Raw genomic sequence first — 16,041 nt, 5'->3', positions numbered from 1 at the left:
GGTAAACCAAAGAATAGGTACAAAAATAGTTGAATTAGGAATACAGTGATTAATCTATGGGCCCCAACATTTTAATAACAGGAGTTCAAAAAAGAGAAAAGAGAAGGGAGGGAATCCTCCATAGAGATGACGTCTGGTAAGGAAGGACAGGCATTCCGGGCAGAGGAAATAGCATGTGTCTGCCTAAGAGAGCATGAGCTATTTAGGGAACAACAAGCAGTTCTGTGTGACAGAAGGACAGGATTCCTGAGAGGAAGGGCAGGGAGATGAGATCTCAGAGGTACCCCCAGAAAGGCCTTGCATACCACACAAAGGTGTTTGATCTTTAACCAGCAGGCTTTTGAGGAATTTTTAAGCAAAAAGATGATCAGGTTTGCAGTAAGAAAAGTTTGGTCTATAGTCCAAAATATGGAAAATACTCTGTTCTGGTCAATTGACATGTAACAAATCACCCCTAACTCAGTAGCTTAAAACAGCAATAGTCTTCTTTTTGCTTATGAATCTACCATTTAGAAAGGTTTCCGTGGGGACAGCTGTCTCTGCTCCACGTAGCACCAGCTGGGGAGGCTCAAACTCTGGAACTGACTCAATGGATTGCAGGCTGGAATCACAAAATGGCTGCCGCAGCTCCTACCTCACACCCCTTTGGGAAAAGTTACAGAATGGCCTTCCCTAGGTTCCCATCAAATGTCTCATTGAGTGTCAGGGTATCTGATTTACCTGATTGGGTCACACAGGTACATCCGTGAGCCAATCACTGTGGCCCAGGCGATGCAGTTCACTGATTGGCCCAGCTTTGGTCACATGATCTCCCAACCAACTTGAGCTAGGGAGGAGCCCCGCCCTAGCATAGACTGAGAGTGGCGAAGGGGAACCTCTCCAAATGATAAGCTGTGGAGAAAGAGGATGGAAGCTGGAAAGGCAAATATCAGGTAGAAGAGGGGTGGAAGCTGGAAAGGCGAACATCAGGTATGCATGCTTCCCCCCCCACCCCTGCTCCTGGTTCCTCCCCTCCCCCTCTGCCTGTTCTTCCACGGAAAGAAGCTCACTGTTCCCATGTCTTGCTGGGTGGAAGGAATGCTAATTCCCCTAACTGGAGAGCTCTGTACTCAGAAGGGCCATTTACACTCTGCTCAATACGACTGATGAAGCATAAACTAATTAATTCTTAGAGTGAGAGCATCCCTATCAGGTTTTTCCCAAATAGTAATGAATCATTATCAGCCAAAACCTTAACATCTGCTTACTCAATCAACCTACTGCTAGTCACATGCTATTAATGTCATTTGCCGTGTTCTGCATCCCCAGAGCCCAGAGTCTCATTAGGCTGTGTAGCCAAAGGACCTCAGGCTGGCAAGGGGGTGAGGATTTTACTCTGGGCACTGGGGTACAGCTTGTTGGGGGGATGGCTGAGGATCCAGTGAAAGAATGACCTATTCCCAACTCTTAGAAAATCTCAGAACCAAAGGGACCTTTGAGCCAAATGATCCTTCAGTCTTTTCTTACACACCTCTGATGGCAGTGAGCTCATAACCTCCCAAGGCAGCATATTACATTGTTCTGCTCATCTGACTTGCATTTCGTAGTCTGTGCCCAATTAGTTATAGATTAGTTACTTAAATCCAAATTTGAGGCAGCTTGAATGAAGATGTCAAATGCTGAAAGAGAACATGATCAGCAAAGGGACAAAAAGGCAGGAAAAAAAACAAAGCAAGGGCTAAGATGAGCATGCAGAAATGCGAACCATCCCATTTTACAGAGCCACAAATTTGACTTAGACTTCCTCGTGGCCAAAAGGAAGAGGGGACTATGATTAGTTATAAATTCACATCAGTAAGAGATAGATAAAGGACAGAAAGATACAGACCTCAAAAAAAAAAAAAAAAAGTTAAAACAACTTGTTGCAGAAGTCTATTTTTCCTGAAAGCCTTCGCTCATATTTAACCAAAATCTAATTTCCCTTCAATTTCTACACACCAGTTCAACTCAGAGACACTTAAGAAATCCCAAGGACCGGGACACCTGGATGGCTCAGTTGGTTAAGCCGCTGCCTTCAGCTCAGGTCATGATCCTAGGGTGTTGGGATCGAGTCCTGCATCATTCTCCTTGCTTGGCAGGGAGCCTGCTTCTCTCGATGCCTCTGCCTGCCTCTCTGCCTGCTTGTTTGTACACTCTCTCTCTCTCTCTCTCTCTCTGGCAAATAAATAAAATCTTTAAAAAAAAAAAAAAAGAAAAGAAAAGAAATCCCAAGGACCGCCTCATTCCAGAGACTTCCAGTGTGTGCTGGTGATGGACAAGACATTGGACTACGTGTTCTATAGAGTTCATCTTCCCCACCTTACTCATGTGACCTTAAGCACAGCGTGAGCCTCTGTCTCATCACAAAAGAAACAAATAACCCTGGAATATCTACTTTACAGGACAGGGAGATGTAAATGATGCAGAGCCCGCCTTCATCCCCCACCCCCTACCGCCCCCAGTGGATTTAGTGCCACTCTACCCTTCCAACTGTATTGTTAACTACCCCCTTTCACAAACGCTCTGCTCAAGGTCAAATTGCCTGGTGTATCCCCAGTTTCCAGCTTCTCAGTCTTACTTTGCTCAAGCTGGGCAGTCCATCTGGAATGGCTTTCTCCCTACTCTTACACCCACTTCGATCTCTAAATCCTGCCCACCCTTCACATCCCAGCTCAGGTGCCAGCTCCTACAGGAAGTCGGCCGTGAGTCTTGCAGCTGCGCATTATATTTACCTTCCCCAAACCTGCTAGCTTGTATCTGCACTTCCCTCAAAACCAAGGTCTCCATTCAGAAACTTCCTGTTCTTTCTCAGGAAATTTAAATTTTCCTCCAAATCTCAACTCCTGAGAAAAAACAACGAAGAAAACCAAGAAGAGTATCATATTCTCCTGTGAGAATTAAATCCTATCAGTACAGAGGCATTACTGGTTTGAAGGAATCTGCCAATGTCAAGTCAAAGCAAGAGCAGGGAAGACTGACAGGCAGAGTTGAAGGTTAAGGTTGACATGAGTCAGACTTGCTGAAGGCTGTTGTGTTATCAGTGTGTGTTTGATGCCCTTTTTGCTGCTAATGGTGAGTTATTCTTGCAAATAAAATAAATATTAATAAGTTTATATGCACAGTATATTTTACATAAATCCTATGAGTGGTGTTCCAAGAAATAAATTTTGGAAGACAAGGAATTCCTTAGTGTTGTTAACCTTGCTAGGAGATCTCAATGTGACATTATTCAGACACTACCCAATTATGTTCACTGGCATTTTCCATGTTTTAATACACACTCTAGGCTACAGTTCTACTCTACTAACTATCTCTTATTTCTTCATCAGAAAGTTTAGTTATATATAAAAATGTATAAAGAGAATGAAGAACATTGGAAGTCTTTTTTTTTTTTAAGATTTTATTTATTTATTTGACAGAGATCACAAGTAGGCAGAGAGGGGGGCAGGGGGTGGAAGCAGGCCCCCTGCTGAGCAGATTCCCAGGACCCTGAGATCATGACCTGAGCCAAAGGCAGAGGCTTTAACCCACTGAGCCACCCAAGCACCCCAGAACATTGGAAGTCTTAAGAATAACTTGGGATTTTGCAAAGTCCCTGAAATTCTCATGGTTTGGCCCCTGTATCCCAAAGATTCACATCATTACATGTAGATGCTCCTCCCTTCTCCTTTGCATTACAGTTATCTACACAGCGTCAGCTCCTCTAATGGGCTGCTGGGTTGGATGACAAGATTCACACCTGGTCAGTGCTCATCTTCTCTCCACCTCCTGCACTGCTCAGCATGGCCCCCACACACATGAAACCAAGACAGTTTCTCAGAATACAAAGAGTGGGAGCTTTGGGGAGGGTTGAATGTCAGCTTTGTCACCTTCTCATTGTCTGGACTTAATATGTGGCTTACATGTTCTAAACTTCAGCTTCCTCATCAGAAAAAAATGAAGGTATTAATAATGCCCACCTCAAAGGGCTGCAGTAGGAATCCAATAAGATAATGTATATGGAACACACCCAGTGCATATTTTACCTTTCTTTGAAATAAACATTCAGAGCTCAGAGAATCCATGACTGGGTGGATGGATGGCTAGCCTAGTGACAGAAACATCAAGTGCTTCCCATACCACATTCCCCACTCCTACCCCCAACTCCTTCCCCCATCACCAGAGGGAGAGTCTAAACTGAAAGAATTTAATGAAAGGCAGTGACATTCCCTGGGTTGCAGAGAAAGCAGCCCTCAAAAGCTTAGAGTGCTTTTTGTGATGCCACAGGCCCCAGGAGGGACAAAAATAAATCCCACATTCCTCAGCAAAACTGAGGAGATCTGCTGTATCTCACATGGCAGGACCACAGACCAGCTAACAGAGGTAATGTTGCTTTTCAAATTCTTCTGTATAGGTTTAGACTGTGCTTTGGAAGGAAAGAAGGAAGTGAGGGAGAAAGGGAGAAAAAAGGAAGAAAAGAAAAAAGGAAAGAATTAAACAGTGGGCTCACTTAATAGTTCCTCACCCCATGAGGAGACCCACAGCCCCACAGCTCTCACTCATGGGAAAAGAGAGTAAATGGGTGACCTGTGCCGTGTCTTTTCTTCTTTGGCATGGAACTCCTACTCAGCTACACACAAGCCTGCAAGGCTGGGCCAAGTCAGACATTGGATTAGTCATGACTCCTTCAGTTGCAAGTGACAGGAATCCAGCTCAAAATGGCTTCAGCAGAAATAAATAAATTTATTGTCTCCAGTAGTATCCATGGTAGACATGGCTTCAGCCTAAATGGAATACAGGAGCTCAGATCTTTTCTTCAGAGCTCTCTCCCTCTCCCTATCTCTCTCTGTCTCGCTGTTTCTTCTCCCAGCTTTCAGCTCTTCTCCCCTCTGTTTTGAATTCACTCTCAGGGAGACCACCTCCCCATGATGTCTCTTGCATGATTCACCTCCCACCAGCTTAGCAGACACTAAAAAGAGAACATCTACACTAGCCACTGGAAAATGAAATTTTTTAAAATACCTTTACAATAGCATCATGAAATATAAAATACTTGGTAATGAACATAAAAGACTTTTACATTGCTGAGAGGAATGAAAGAAGAACTTAAAAAAAAAAAAAAGGTGGGGGGGAAGATATACCATACTCATGGTTTGGAAGACTCAATATGGATAAGATGTCAACTTTCTCCAGATTGAGCTACAGATTCACTGACGTTCCAATCAAAATCCCAGCATGTTGTATTGAACAATTGGAAGGGTAATTCTAAAATTTATATAAAAATTCAAAGAACTTAACTAACAAAAACAGTCTTTAAAAAGAACAAAATTTAAAAACATTTATACTGCCTAACTCCAAGGCAATATACCAAGGTACTGTGATGTTGGATTAAGTATAGGCAAGTGGATAAGTGAAACAGAATGAAAAAGCCAAAATGGAAAGTAGAACAGGAAAAGTAATCTATAATGATAAAAGTCAGAATAATGATTGTCTTTACTGTGTGTACTGGGAAGAGAGTGGTATTGACTGGAAAGGGACAAGAAGAGTATTTCTGGGATTGACTGGAAAAGGGCCTGAGGGAACTTCTGAGGGTGATGGGAATGATCTATACCTTTATCTGGGTGCTATTTACACAAATGTGTACACATTTGTCAAAACTCTTCACATTAAACACCAAAGACCAGTGCATTTCCCTCTATATGAATTATATCTCATTGTTAAAATTTTTAAAGGAGCTTCTCTGTCCTAAGTTGGGGTTTTTTTTAAAGATTTTATATATCTATTTGAGAGTGAGAAAGAGCACAAGCAGGGGGAGAGGGAGAAGTAGGCTCCCTGTCCAGCAGGGAGCCCTACATGGGGCTCGATCCCAGGACTCCTGGGATCGTGACCTGAGCTGAAGGCAGACACTTAACAGACTAAGCCACCCGCGTGCCCCTGTCGTAAGTTGTTTTTGTTTTTGTTTTTTTTTTTTGAAGATTTATTTATTTACTTGAGAGAGAAAGAACAGGGGGAGGGGCAGAGGGGCAGAGGGAGAGGGACAAGTGCAGGGCCCAAAGCAGGGCTCAGTCTCATGACCCTGAGATCATGACCTGAGCTGAAATCATGAATTGGATACTTAACCCTCTAAACCAACAGGCACTCCTCTGTTATAAGTTCTAATAAGTTCCCAGAGCTATCTCTCATTGCACAAATGTGGTCACATGTCCATCCCTGAACCAGTCACTGGCCATGAGAAGAGAATGGTGTGGTTATCCAGGCCTTAGTTATCTGTCTGTCTCTGGAGTTTAGGCATGAAGTCAGTACCCTTGAACCACATGATTTGTGGTGCCATATTTCCCCAAAGTAAAAGTCAGGATGTTCATCCCTTCACATTCACAAAGCTGTGAGAACAAAAGATGGGAGGGACACTCAGGCCATTGCATTCTACCTTCCCCCTCTAACTATAGTCTCACATTGAAGAGATAAATTAGATAGGTCGAGGATAAAGCCAAAGTCAACCAAAGAAGTAAAGGCCCACTCACTTCACATGTCTACTAGCAAGAGTTTTTCTCTAAGAAGAGCCACTCAAAATCTCTCCAACATGGCAGAGTGTGGTGGCACAGCAGCAACTGTAGGAAGTGGCCAGAGGACTGATTCAGGCAGAACCCCTGACCCTCCACCAAAGAGGCAATCAAAGGAGGGCACACAAAGGTACTGAGAGGGCAGAGGCCTAGCATCAAGAGAAAGAGGACATCATTGACAGGAACTTCTTTGTGATCTAAGGGCAAATGGACAAAACCACAGACTCCACTAGCACATCACCCAGAAGGCCAGAAGAGATAAGTCACACTTTCGTGGCCACCAGTCCAGGGAGCAGACCAGACTACTAGCTCCTGGATATGGAAGACACCATGCAAATCCAAAGCCTGTCCCTCCGTTATCCGGAGAATGCAATAAAGCCCTCAAATACCTGGGTGCCATCTTGGAGAGAAGAGAAAGAAGTGAAAACTCTGAAAGACCATTTACTTAAAGAGTTATTCATTAATCCCAAAGGAACTATTTAAGCCAGCTCTGAGAGGAAAATAGGAATGAAGAATGGGAACATTTTCACTGAAAGCTGATTGAATAGGATAGTGGAGCCTGTCAGCTGATGTGAGGTTTCCCTGCCCCCCTGTAGGAAAGGGGCTCCTCAAGGCGGCCAGACACAGACATTAAAGGGGCTACATTTTGAAGCATGTTAAAGTGAGGAAATCTGCACATTCTCTCACACAGAGCTCATTTAATCTCAATGTCATCAAAGCAAAATTATGTGCCCAGGGTCACAGGGCTGAGACCTGAAAGAGGTCTGTCATGTGCCAAAGCCACAATCTTTCCCCTGCCTTATGTACCCTCCATACCTCAGTGCCTTCTGTTGCCCTGTCCCACTGTATCTGAAATCTTCCCCCCACCCCAACCCTGACCACGCTTTGTCTTGGCAATGTTTCTGCCTAAACTATCCCTTTCTTGCTGTGTACCTACTGGGGTGGGGGGGCAAGGGGGAATGGCAGAAAGTCCCAGAAACCCCACACCCCAGGCTTCCTGTTCTTCCTCCAAAGGTACACTAGACCTCACTGCAAATAATCTCCTGTGGCCTGAGAAAACGAAGCCAAACTCCTCAACCAGACATTCCCAAACAACCCCCACCTGACTCCAACTGCTTTTCCTCCATTCCCACTGTTCTCACACACTCTCTGTGTCAGACCTGCCTACTCTTGGCCCCGAGCTCTCTCTCATCTGTGCACCTTCACTTGTCACCCTCCCTCTTTCCATTGCATCCTCTTGACCTGGAGGCCTTCCTCAAGACTGCCCCACCCTCAAAACTCCTTTCACTGGGAAATTGCTGCTGGGTGGAAAGAGTTTTAAAGAGTTTAAAAGTTTAAAGAGTTTAAAAATCAGGCAGAACTGGATTCAAATCTTGCCTATTACTTGTTTGACATTCGGCAAGTCAAGTCATCTCTTTATGTCTCAGTTTGGCTCATCTGCTAAACTGGAATGGAATGGCTTACCTTATGAAGTTACCCTGGGAGTTCAATTGAGATAATGTGTGCCAAGTACGTGGCAGGGCCTGGCACATGGTAGGTGTCCCACAAACATCCATTTTCTCTGGCTACATCCTGAGGATCTTTCTAATTTTACCCTCCTGCCCACAAAGGGCTAACTCACAGTGTGAGTGAGTCTCTCTTGGTCCATTCCAGAAGCAGTAGTACTCTACTTACATCAGAGTAGTGTGACAGAGTACAGCAAGTATGGCTTTTAAAAGTGTACTTGGAACCAGGCAAATCTGAGTTTGAGTTTTGGCTAGCTGCTGAAGCTGTGTGCCACTAGGCACATTTCTTATCCTCTCTGAGCCTCAGTTTTATGATATGTAAAATGAAGGTAACAGGGACTGACTCGAAGGATCATTTTTAGGATTAAATGCATGCATAGTTGGATTCAGTAGAGTATGATAACTAGCCGCACATTTAAAAAAAAAACAGCTTTCAAAGTACTGCCTTCATCCATGCCCTGATGAATCTCACATTCCTGTTTTGTAATGACATCACAGGAAGACCCCTCAGTCTCCTTTCATTTTCAGTATCTAAGTGGAAATGTCAGTCTGGTTTAAAATCTCAATCACCAGGGCACCTGGGTGGCTCCTTTGGTTAAGCGTCTGCCTTTGGATCTGGTCATGATCTCGGGATCCTGGGATTGAGCCCCATGTAGGTCTCCCTGCTCAGTAGGGAGTCAGCCTCTCCCTCTGCCTCTGCCCCCTACTCATGCTTGTTCTTTCTCTCTCCATCAAATAAATAAATAAAATCTAAAAAAAAAAAAAAAAAAAAAAAAAAAAACCTCAATCGCCTATCTCATTTAGCACTCACACGCTTCCCATACCACCCAGGCAACACCTATGGTCTGCTCTTCCATCCTCCTCCCCCTTCCTCTCCTGGGGCCCTTTCTCCTTGGGAGCTCTTCAGGAGGCCCCACCAGAGGGAGAACTCTCCATTACACACCCCCAAGGGCTGCTCCAAGTTGACGTCCTCCGCTTCCCCTCAACTACCACCCTCGGTGGTCTACCTGAAAGCCTCTAGCTGCTAAGCTTCCTTCCCTCCATCCAGGGTCTTAGCAGAATGGTTGAAGCCTGGCTGTGTTCCAAAAGCTCCACTCAACTCAAGAGCAACTCATGCAGTTTTATTTTGCCAAAACACTATACTCTCTCCAACCCAGTGTCTCTCTGTATTTGCTTCCTATTGCTGCCATAATGAATTACCACAAACAGTGGCTTAACACATCACAGATGGATTGTCTTACACTTCTGTAGGTCAGACATCCAGCACAGATCTCCTGGGCTAAAATCAAGGTATCAGCAGGGCTGTGTTCCTTTCTAGAGACTTTAGGAGAGAATCTGTTTCCTTACTATTCCCAGCATCTAGAGGCCACCTGCATTGCTTGGATCATGGCCCCTTCCTCCATATTCAAAGCCAGCAGTAGCAAACCAAACCTCTTTCACACGTCTTATTTTTCCTGCCTCTTCTTCCATCATCCCAGTCATACCATCTCTCTCTGATGGCCAGAAAGGCTCTCCAACTTCCAGAACTCAGATTAGGCCCAACTGGATAATCTAAAATAATTTCCCTGTCGCAAGGTCTTAACTTCATGACAACTGCAAAGTCCCTTTCACCATATAAGGTAATTCACAGGTTGCTGGGATTAGGACATAGACACCTTGGGGTGAGATGGGGGGCATTTTTCTGCCTACCACACTCTCCGATTATCTTTTCCTCCTGTTCAAATAAGCACAGGGAGCAGATCAGCAATTCCCCTGCTAAGAAGAAGCTAAGCCAAGAATTAAAATGTCAATCTTCTTTTATCCAGGACCCTTCCATCTCTGTGAGTGATTCTCTTAGAATCCCTTATATGGAGTGGGGACAAATGCCCCTCTAGCCTCCTGCATGAGAAATGGGAGGAAGAAAGCCACATTACTACCCTCCTAGTACACCCCACTCCCATTAGAAAAATTATTCAAATATTTAAATATTTTTTAAATAATTTACATATTTCTATTTCCAATAGAAATACAATGTAAGACTACATAACTTTAAATTTCCTACTATTCAAATCAAAATAAGCCAAAAGAGGTGCCTGGCTGGCTCAGTTGGAAAAGTGGACAACTCTTGATCTTGGGGTTGTAAGTTTGAGCCCCGCGGTGAGTATAGAGATTACTTAAATAAGTAAAACTTTTCCAAATGAGCCAAAAGAAACAGGTGAAATTAATTTTAATATTCTATTTCACTTAACTCAATATATCCAAAATATTACAACATGTAATCATATAAAAAGTTACTGAGATACTTTACATCCTTTCATTGTGCTAAGTCTTTGCAATCCGGTGTGTATTTTACACTTACAGCACATCTCAGTCTGGAATAGCCACATTCCAAATGTTTGTTTATTTTATAAACTTTAAGATTGTATTTATTTATTTAACAGAGAGAGACACAGCAAGAGAGGGAACACAAGCAGGGGGAGAGGGAGAAGCAGACTTCCCGCCGAGCGGAGAGCCTGATGCGGAGCTCAATACCAGGACCCCAGGATCATGACCTGAGCCAAAGGCAGACGCTCAACAACTGAGGCACCCAGGCGCCCCTGCCACATTCCAAGGGTTTAATAGCCATCTGGGGCTGGCAGCTACCATACTGAACAGTGCCACATCTGTACTTTCATCTCTCTAGGCTGGGACAGTGTGAAGCCAGGGTCTGGGCCGCAGTAATGGATGGAGGTAGAAGAGCCCATGCAGTAGCTTCTGGGGAGAGTCTATACCTCTCTGCTTTTGATGTTCTTTATAACACAGGTGTTTTCTGCCTCTTATCCCTACATTTACTTGGCCCATTCCCAAGCAATGGGAAAGTCTCATTCACCATGCTCTTAAATACTGAAGTGATTAGTACATAGTTTGTATTCATAAATGTTACTATTATCCTACATAATGTTGAGCACAGGGACAGACACATAGTAGATACCCCCAAAAGAAGCTGTTGAAAGAATCAGCTTTTATTCATTCCCCAAGTATTATTTCCCACATTCCATGAAGTCAAGCCAATACCAGGCCCAGTACCAAGCACAAAGTGAACTCAATAAGTATATTCCACACACCCCCCAACAGGGCCCAGTCCTGAGCACTGACCACAGCAGATGCTCAGTAACAGTGTGCTTTCACTCCACAAAGAAGTTAGAAGAGAGGGTTACAGTCTGGAAATGGAAGCTAGACTTCCTTCCTGAAAGTACGAAGCCACAGCCAGCCAGTTGGGGAACTTAGAAAGTGGATGGTGATGTGGAATGTCAAAGCTAAAATAAGGGGTCTGAAGGGTTATCTCATCAGCCCCTTTGTTGTACAGACAAGGAAGCTTAGGCCTAGAAATGGAAAGGGACTTGCAAAGCCAGGAGAGCAACCCAAGTCCCCCACCACGGAACCTAGGGCTCAGTTCTGGACTAAACACTCCGAAATGCTCCCCATGGCTTTTAGTGCAGACAAAAAGTAATGTTCTGATTTGGGGGATGAAGGGGTAATGAGAAGTGGGTCTGAAAGTTACATTGACTCTGCCTCCAATTTTCCCATTAGGTCTTGAGAAAGCCCATTCCCTCTGGGGTTCCCATCTAGACAGCAAGGAATAAAATCCAAGCAAATGACACACTGCTGAACTTCTACCAAGATTTCATAAAATCACACAGACCACCCAACACAAGACCCATTTTTCAGATGGGAAAACTAAGGCCCAGAGATGGAGAAAAGTCTTGTGTAAGATCCACTAGATAGCAGCAGATCTTCACTTAGGGTTCTTTCTTCTTTGCCAGGAAGTGTCTCCCCCAATGAGGGCACTCCTACCTCTCTACTCCTTATTTCCATAGCAGAGGCAACTACCACGCCATTGAAAGGCAGAAGAGGAGAAAGAGGCATCTGGAGGAAAGGGAGGCAGTCAACTGACTTTTCTAAGCAGGGCTCTGACTCTGGGGGAAAAAGAGTTCAAGAGCCAGGCTGAGGTGAAAGCTGACAGCCAACAATCAGACCTAGAGAAAAATGCAAATGAGAGAAAAACGCAGCCAAGGAGGAGAAATGCAGAGACCCGAGGCTGGTTACACCAGGCGTGCATGCGCGTACACACACACACACACACACACACACACACGCTCAGCCTCGCGTCCCGCGTCATTCAATTCCCCTGCGTGTTCTAAACCTTGATGATCAGATAATAAGAGGTTGAGTGGTATGCATAACATCAAGTTGATTAAATTTGTTTACTGATAATTCTTTCAGGTTCCCATGAATATCGTGTAATTTCCTTGCTGTATTTCAAACAGATTTGGGCTAATGCATTATTGACAGCACCCTTGCAGACCATCTCGACAATGTCATTCAGGATAATTATTTCACAACAGATTTCCAGAGCCCCTGGTTCCTGTTGGGATTCACTTGGGCATAAATTACAGAGCCGAATATTTAATCAGTGTCCCCATTAGAACCCCGCGGCTTATTTTTAGGAATGGAGGAGGGAGAGCGGGTGGGGGAGAGGGTATTTGTCTTATTACAGCATGAATACATTTCTTCTGTTCCGGGTGGGTTGGGTTTTTTTTTTTTTTTCCCCCAAAGCTCAACCAAGCTGAAAAGCAGCCTGAAGCATCCTTGCCTTTTTTAGAAATAAACACAAGCATTAATCTTTTGACTGCATTAAATTAAATATTAATGTTAACGGATCACATAATGTGAAGTTAAAAAAGCGATTAACATTTATATCACATTCTCTCTCCGTGACTTTTCCATTACACAAATTAGTCCCTCTCTTAACTAGTAACACCTAAGCAATGGTACCTTGGAAAGGTAGGAGCAGGAGGCAGGGGGCTATGTGACTGTTTCTGGCATTTCTTGAAGAGAATGGTGGCGGGGGCAGGGCGGGGGGATGTCAATGGGCAGCTGCTGACCAGACCTGCCTCCTCGCTTGCTTGCTCAGCCAGAACCAAGGTGTGATGTAGTTGCTTCCTTGCAAGGAATAATCTCAGGGCTAATTAGCAATGCCAAGGGACGCTGTGCTGGACCCAGCAGTGTTTACATTTCCGGCTGTTTGTGTTGTTCCAGCAGCAGAATCAATCAAGCAGCCAGCCTGTGCGGAGCGCCCACTCCTAGCCCATGAGCCATGCCTCGGCTGCCGGCTTCCCACTGCAGTCTGGCTTTGCCACGGTCACACCCCGGGAAGCGACTCCACAGCACCGCCAGTGGCCTCCCACCTGCCGGCTCCAGCCACCTCTCCCCTCACCCTCCAACAGAGTGACCTCTAAAGACTGTGAAGTTGGCCATCACCCCTCCTTTGTAAAGAGTGTGTCCCTCTGTTGTTAAGACTTCCTTTGACCCCTCTTGTTACTTGAAATTCTGTGTTACCCACCGCCCACCCATTAGAAGCCACCCAAGCACTGGGAGTCCTCCCCGGCCTTTCTTCCTTCTTCCTCTCCCCAGACTGCTGACCCCCAGTTCTGGCTGCCAGCCCCCAGCCCTCCCCCACTGCCTAATTCAGATCCATGCAGGGACATAGGCCTGTTGAGTCCCTGGCTGGCTACATCAAGGATCTCCCTCTAGCCCCAGGTTTCCCAGCCTACCGCTGCCAGAGCGACTGCACCTCTGATGGCTCCCAAGGCCTCCAGGATGAAGTCCGCCTGCAGCCCGCACGATAAGGGCGTTCACAACCAGCCCCAACTCCGAACACTGGCCCCTGGCCACTCCCTATCACACGCCCTCTGTTCTAACCATATGAGACTCATCAGCATAAAGAATTTCTGTCTGGAGAGTGGAGAAATGAGGGCAGAAGACCTTTCAGCCTTCACAAAACAGGACTGGGCCCCTATAATTTGCCAGAGGGTGGGCAACCTCAAGGAATCCAATCCTGGCTCTCTGCTTGGAGGAGGACTCTGAGGGGACCGGCTGACTCTGCCTGGGGTTCCTGCAAGGTCAGAATAGAGTGATCCAGGCCACTAGGGCTGATCAGAGAACCTTCATGGAGGTCAGGCATTTGAGCTGGACCTTAAAAGGGGTAACAGGCTTTCAATACACAGAGGATGTTCATCTTACGCATTTATCTGGCCTGACAGGCACTTGCAATGAGAGGAGGGAAATGGGATGGGGCGGCAGGAGAACAATCTCAGAGGGTTCCATGGCCTTCTTCATCCTCCCCGTGAGGAGCAGCTGAGGCCCCAGCCTGAGGGAGTTCCTCCAGGTCGGCCACTGCCTGTGAACTGCCGGTTCTACCAAATCCACTTCTCAAATCCAGGACCCTGAGTTCTTTCCTGTTTCTACCTCTCACTCAGAGACAGTAACTTGAGTTCCAATCCCAGCTCAGCCATTAACCAGCAATGCAATCTTGAGCAGGTCCTTGGAAAAAATGAGTTTCTTCACATGCATAAAGGGGTTAGCAATAATGCCCCACATGGGTACGCAGGAGATGACATAGGGAGAAGGGCACTGTGATCAGGATACCCTGTTGGTGAGCCACCATGCCCCAGCCCAGCCTCACGCCCTGCCCTCTGGCGCCTCTGGGGTCCTGGACTCCATCATGCAAGTGTCCCGCTGGAGTCCACAGTGAGGTCAGTGCCCTGCCTGCCTGGCAGGCACAGCTCTGCCTTCTAGAGCTTTGGTGTGCGGCCCAGTCCACAGCCTACCCGCAGAGGCCCTCTGTACCTCCATGTCCCCCTGTCCTTGCACGGTGCAGACAGAGGCTTGGACAGGGGGCCGTTTGTGCGTGTGTCCCAGTGAACTCTGCCGACACCCGCTGCCCTACTTTCCTCTCCTCCTTGCTCTCAGGGCACCACAGGAGCCTCGTTCATCTTTGACTTGCAGACTTGGCTGCCACTGCTCCAAGATCAAAACATCAGAGAGCCAGACAGGACTGTGGTTCTCTATTGCAGGTGCTTTTTGTTGCATTTTCATTTTTTTACTAGTACGGGAACAGTTGGTCCTTGAACAACGCAGGGGGTTACGGCGACCAACCCCCTGCGCAGTTGAAACTGCACGTGTAACTTTTGGCTCCCCCAAAACTTAACTACTAACAGCCTGCTGATGTCTTACCAATAACATAGTCAATTAATGCTATTTTGTATGTTATATGTATAATATACTGTATTCTTACAACAAAGGAAGCTAGAGAAAAGAAAATGTTACTAAGAAAATGATAAAATACATTGACAATACTGTACCATATCCAAAAAAAAATCCACATATAAGTAGACCCATACAGTTCAAACCCATGTTGTTCAAGGGTCAACTGTATAGGCTTTAAAAACTCGAACAATACCAAAGGGAATTCAGTGACAAGTGAGTCTCACTCCTATCATCCCCAACCCCAGTCCCTAAGGGCCCTTTCCAAGAGGGATCTGCTATTGCCAGAGATATCTGACATAAACTCAAACATGTATTTGTATCTTTTCACACAAATTTTAATATATATATTGTTCTTCACCTTGGTTTTTTTTTTTTTTTTCACTTACTTTGAGAGATGAGCCCAAATCAGTACAAACACATTGTCCCCACTCTCTCTGACACTGGAGAATAGTTAATGGCACAGATGCACCATAACTTCGTGTCCTCCTTGTTGACACGTGGCTGTTTACAGTCTGGACTGGTGCCACAGCAAACCGCCTTGCAAACACACCACAGCACACAGCAGGGGCCACAGGGGACCAGCAAAGTCATCCAATCCTGTCCACACCCCAAGGTGCCGCCTCCTCCATGAAACTGTCTGAACACCGTCCCTTTGCTGAGAAAAGAAATGGTCCCCAGAGAGGTTCTGTGACTCACCCAAGGACGCTCAGCTAATTAATAGCAGAACAGGGTGAGGATCCATGGAATTACTGGAATCCGTACTTTTAAAAAAATCATTCAAACTCTCCACTTTACAGAGAGGGGGAAACTTGAGGCCCTTTAAAAAGGAGAGCATCTCCTCAAAATCCTAAAGCGGTGGTTCTCAAACTCAAGCACCAGCATCCCCTGGTTCGTTAAAACAGAGGGCTGGG

The 16,041-nt window shown here is 45.6% G+C and overlaps 1 pseudogene; it reads left to right on the top strand.

The window, feature by feature from the left end:
* The window catches only part of LOC111144994, an 87,064-nt pseudogene extending 73,354 nt beyond the window's left edge, over positions 1 to 13,710 (top strand).
* The last annotated feature ends 2,331 nt before the right edge of the window (positions 13,711 to 16,041 follow it).

The sequence above is a fragment of the Enhydra lutris genome, unplaced genomic scaffold, assembly GCF_002288905.1.
Source record: "Enhydra lutris kenyoni isolate GAN:26980312 unplaced genomic scaffold, ASM228890v2 scaffoldscaffold12, whole genome shotgun sequence".
Taxonomy (NCBI): domain Eukaryota; kingdom Metazoa; phylum Chordata; class Mammalia; order Carnivora; family Mustelidae; genus Enhydra; species Enhydra lutris.
The sequence above is the reverse complement of the archived record's forward strand: the minus strand, read 5'-3'. Positions and strand labels throughout refer to the sequence as shown.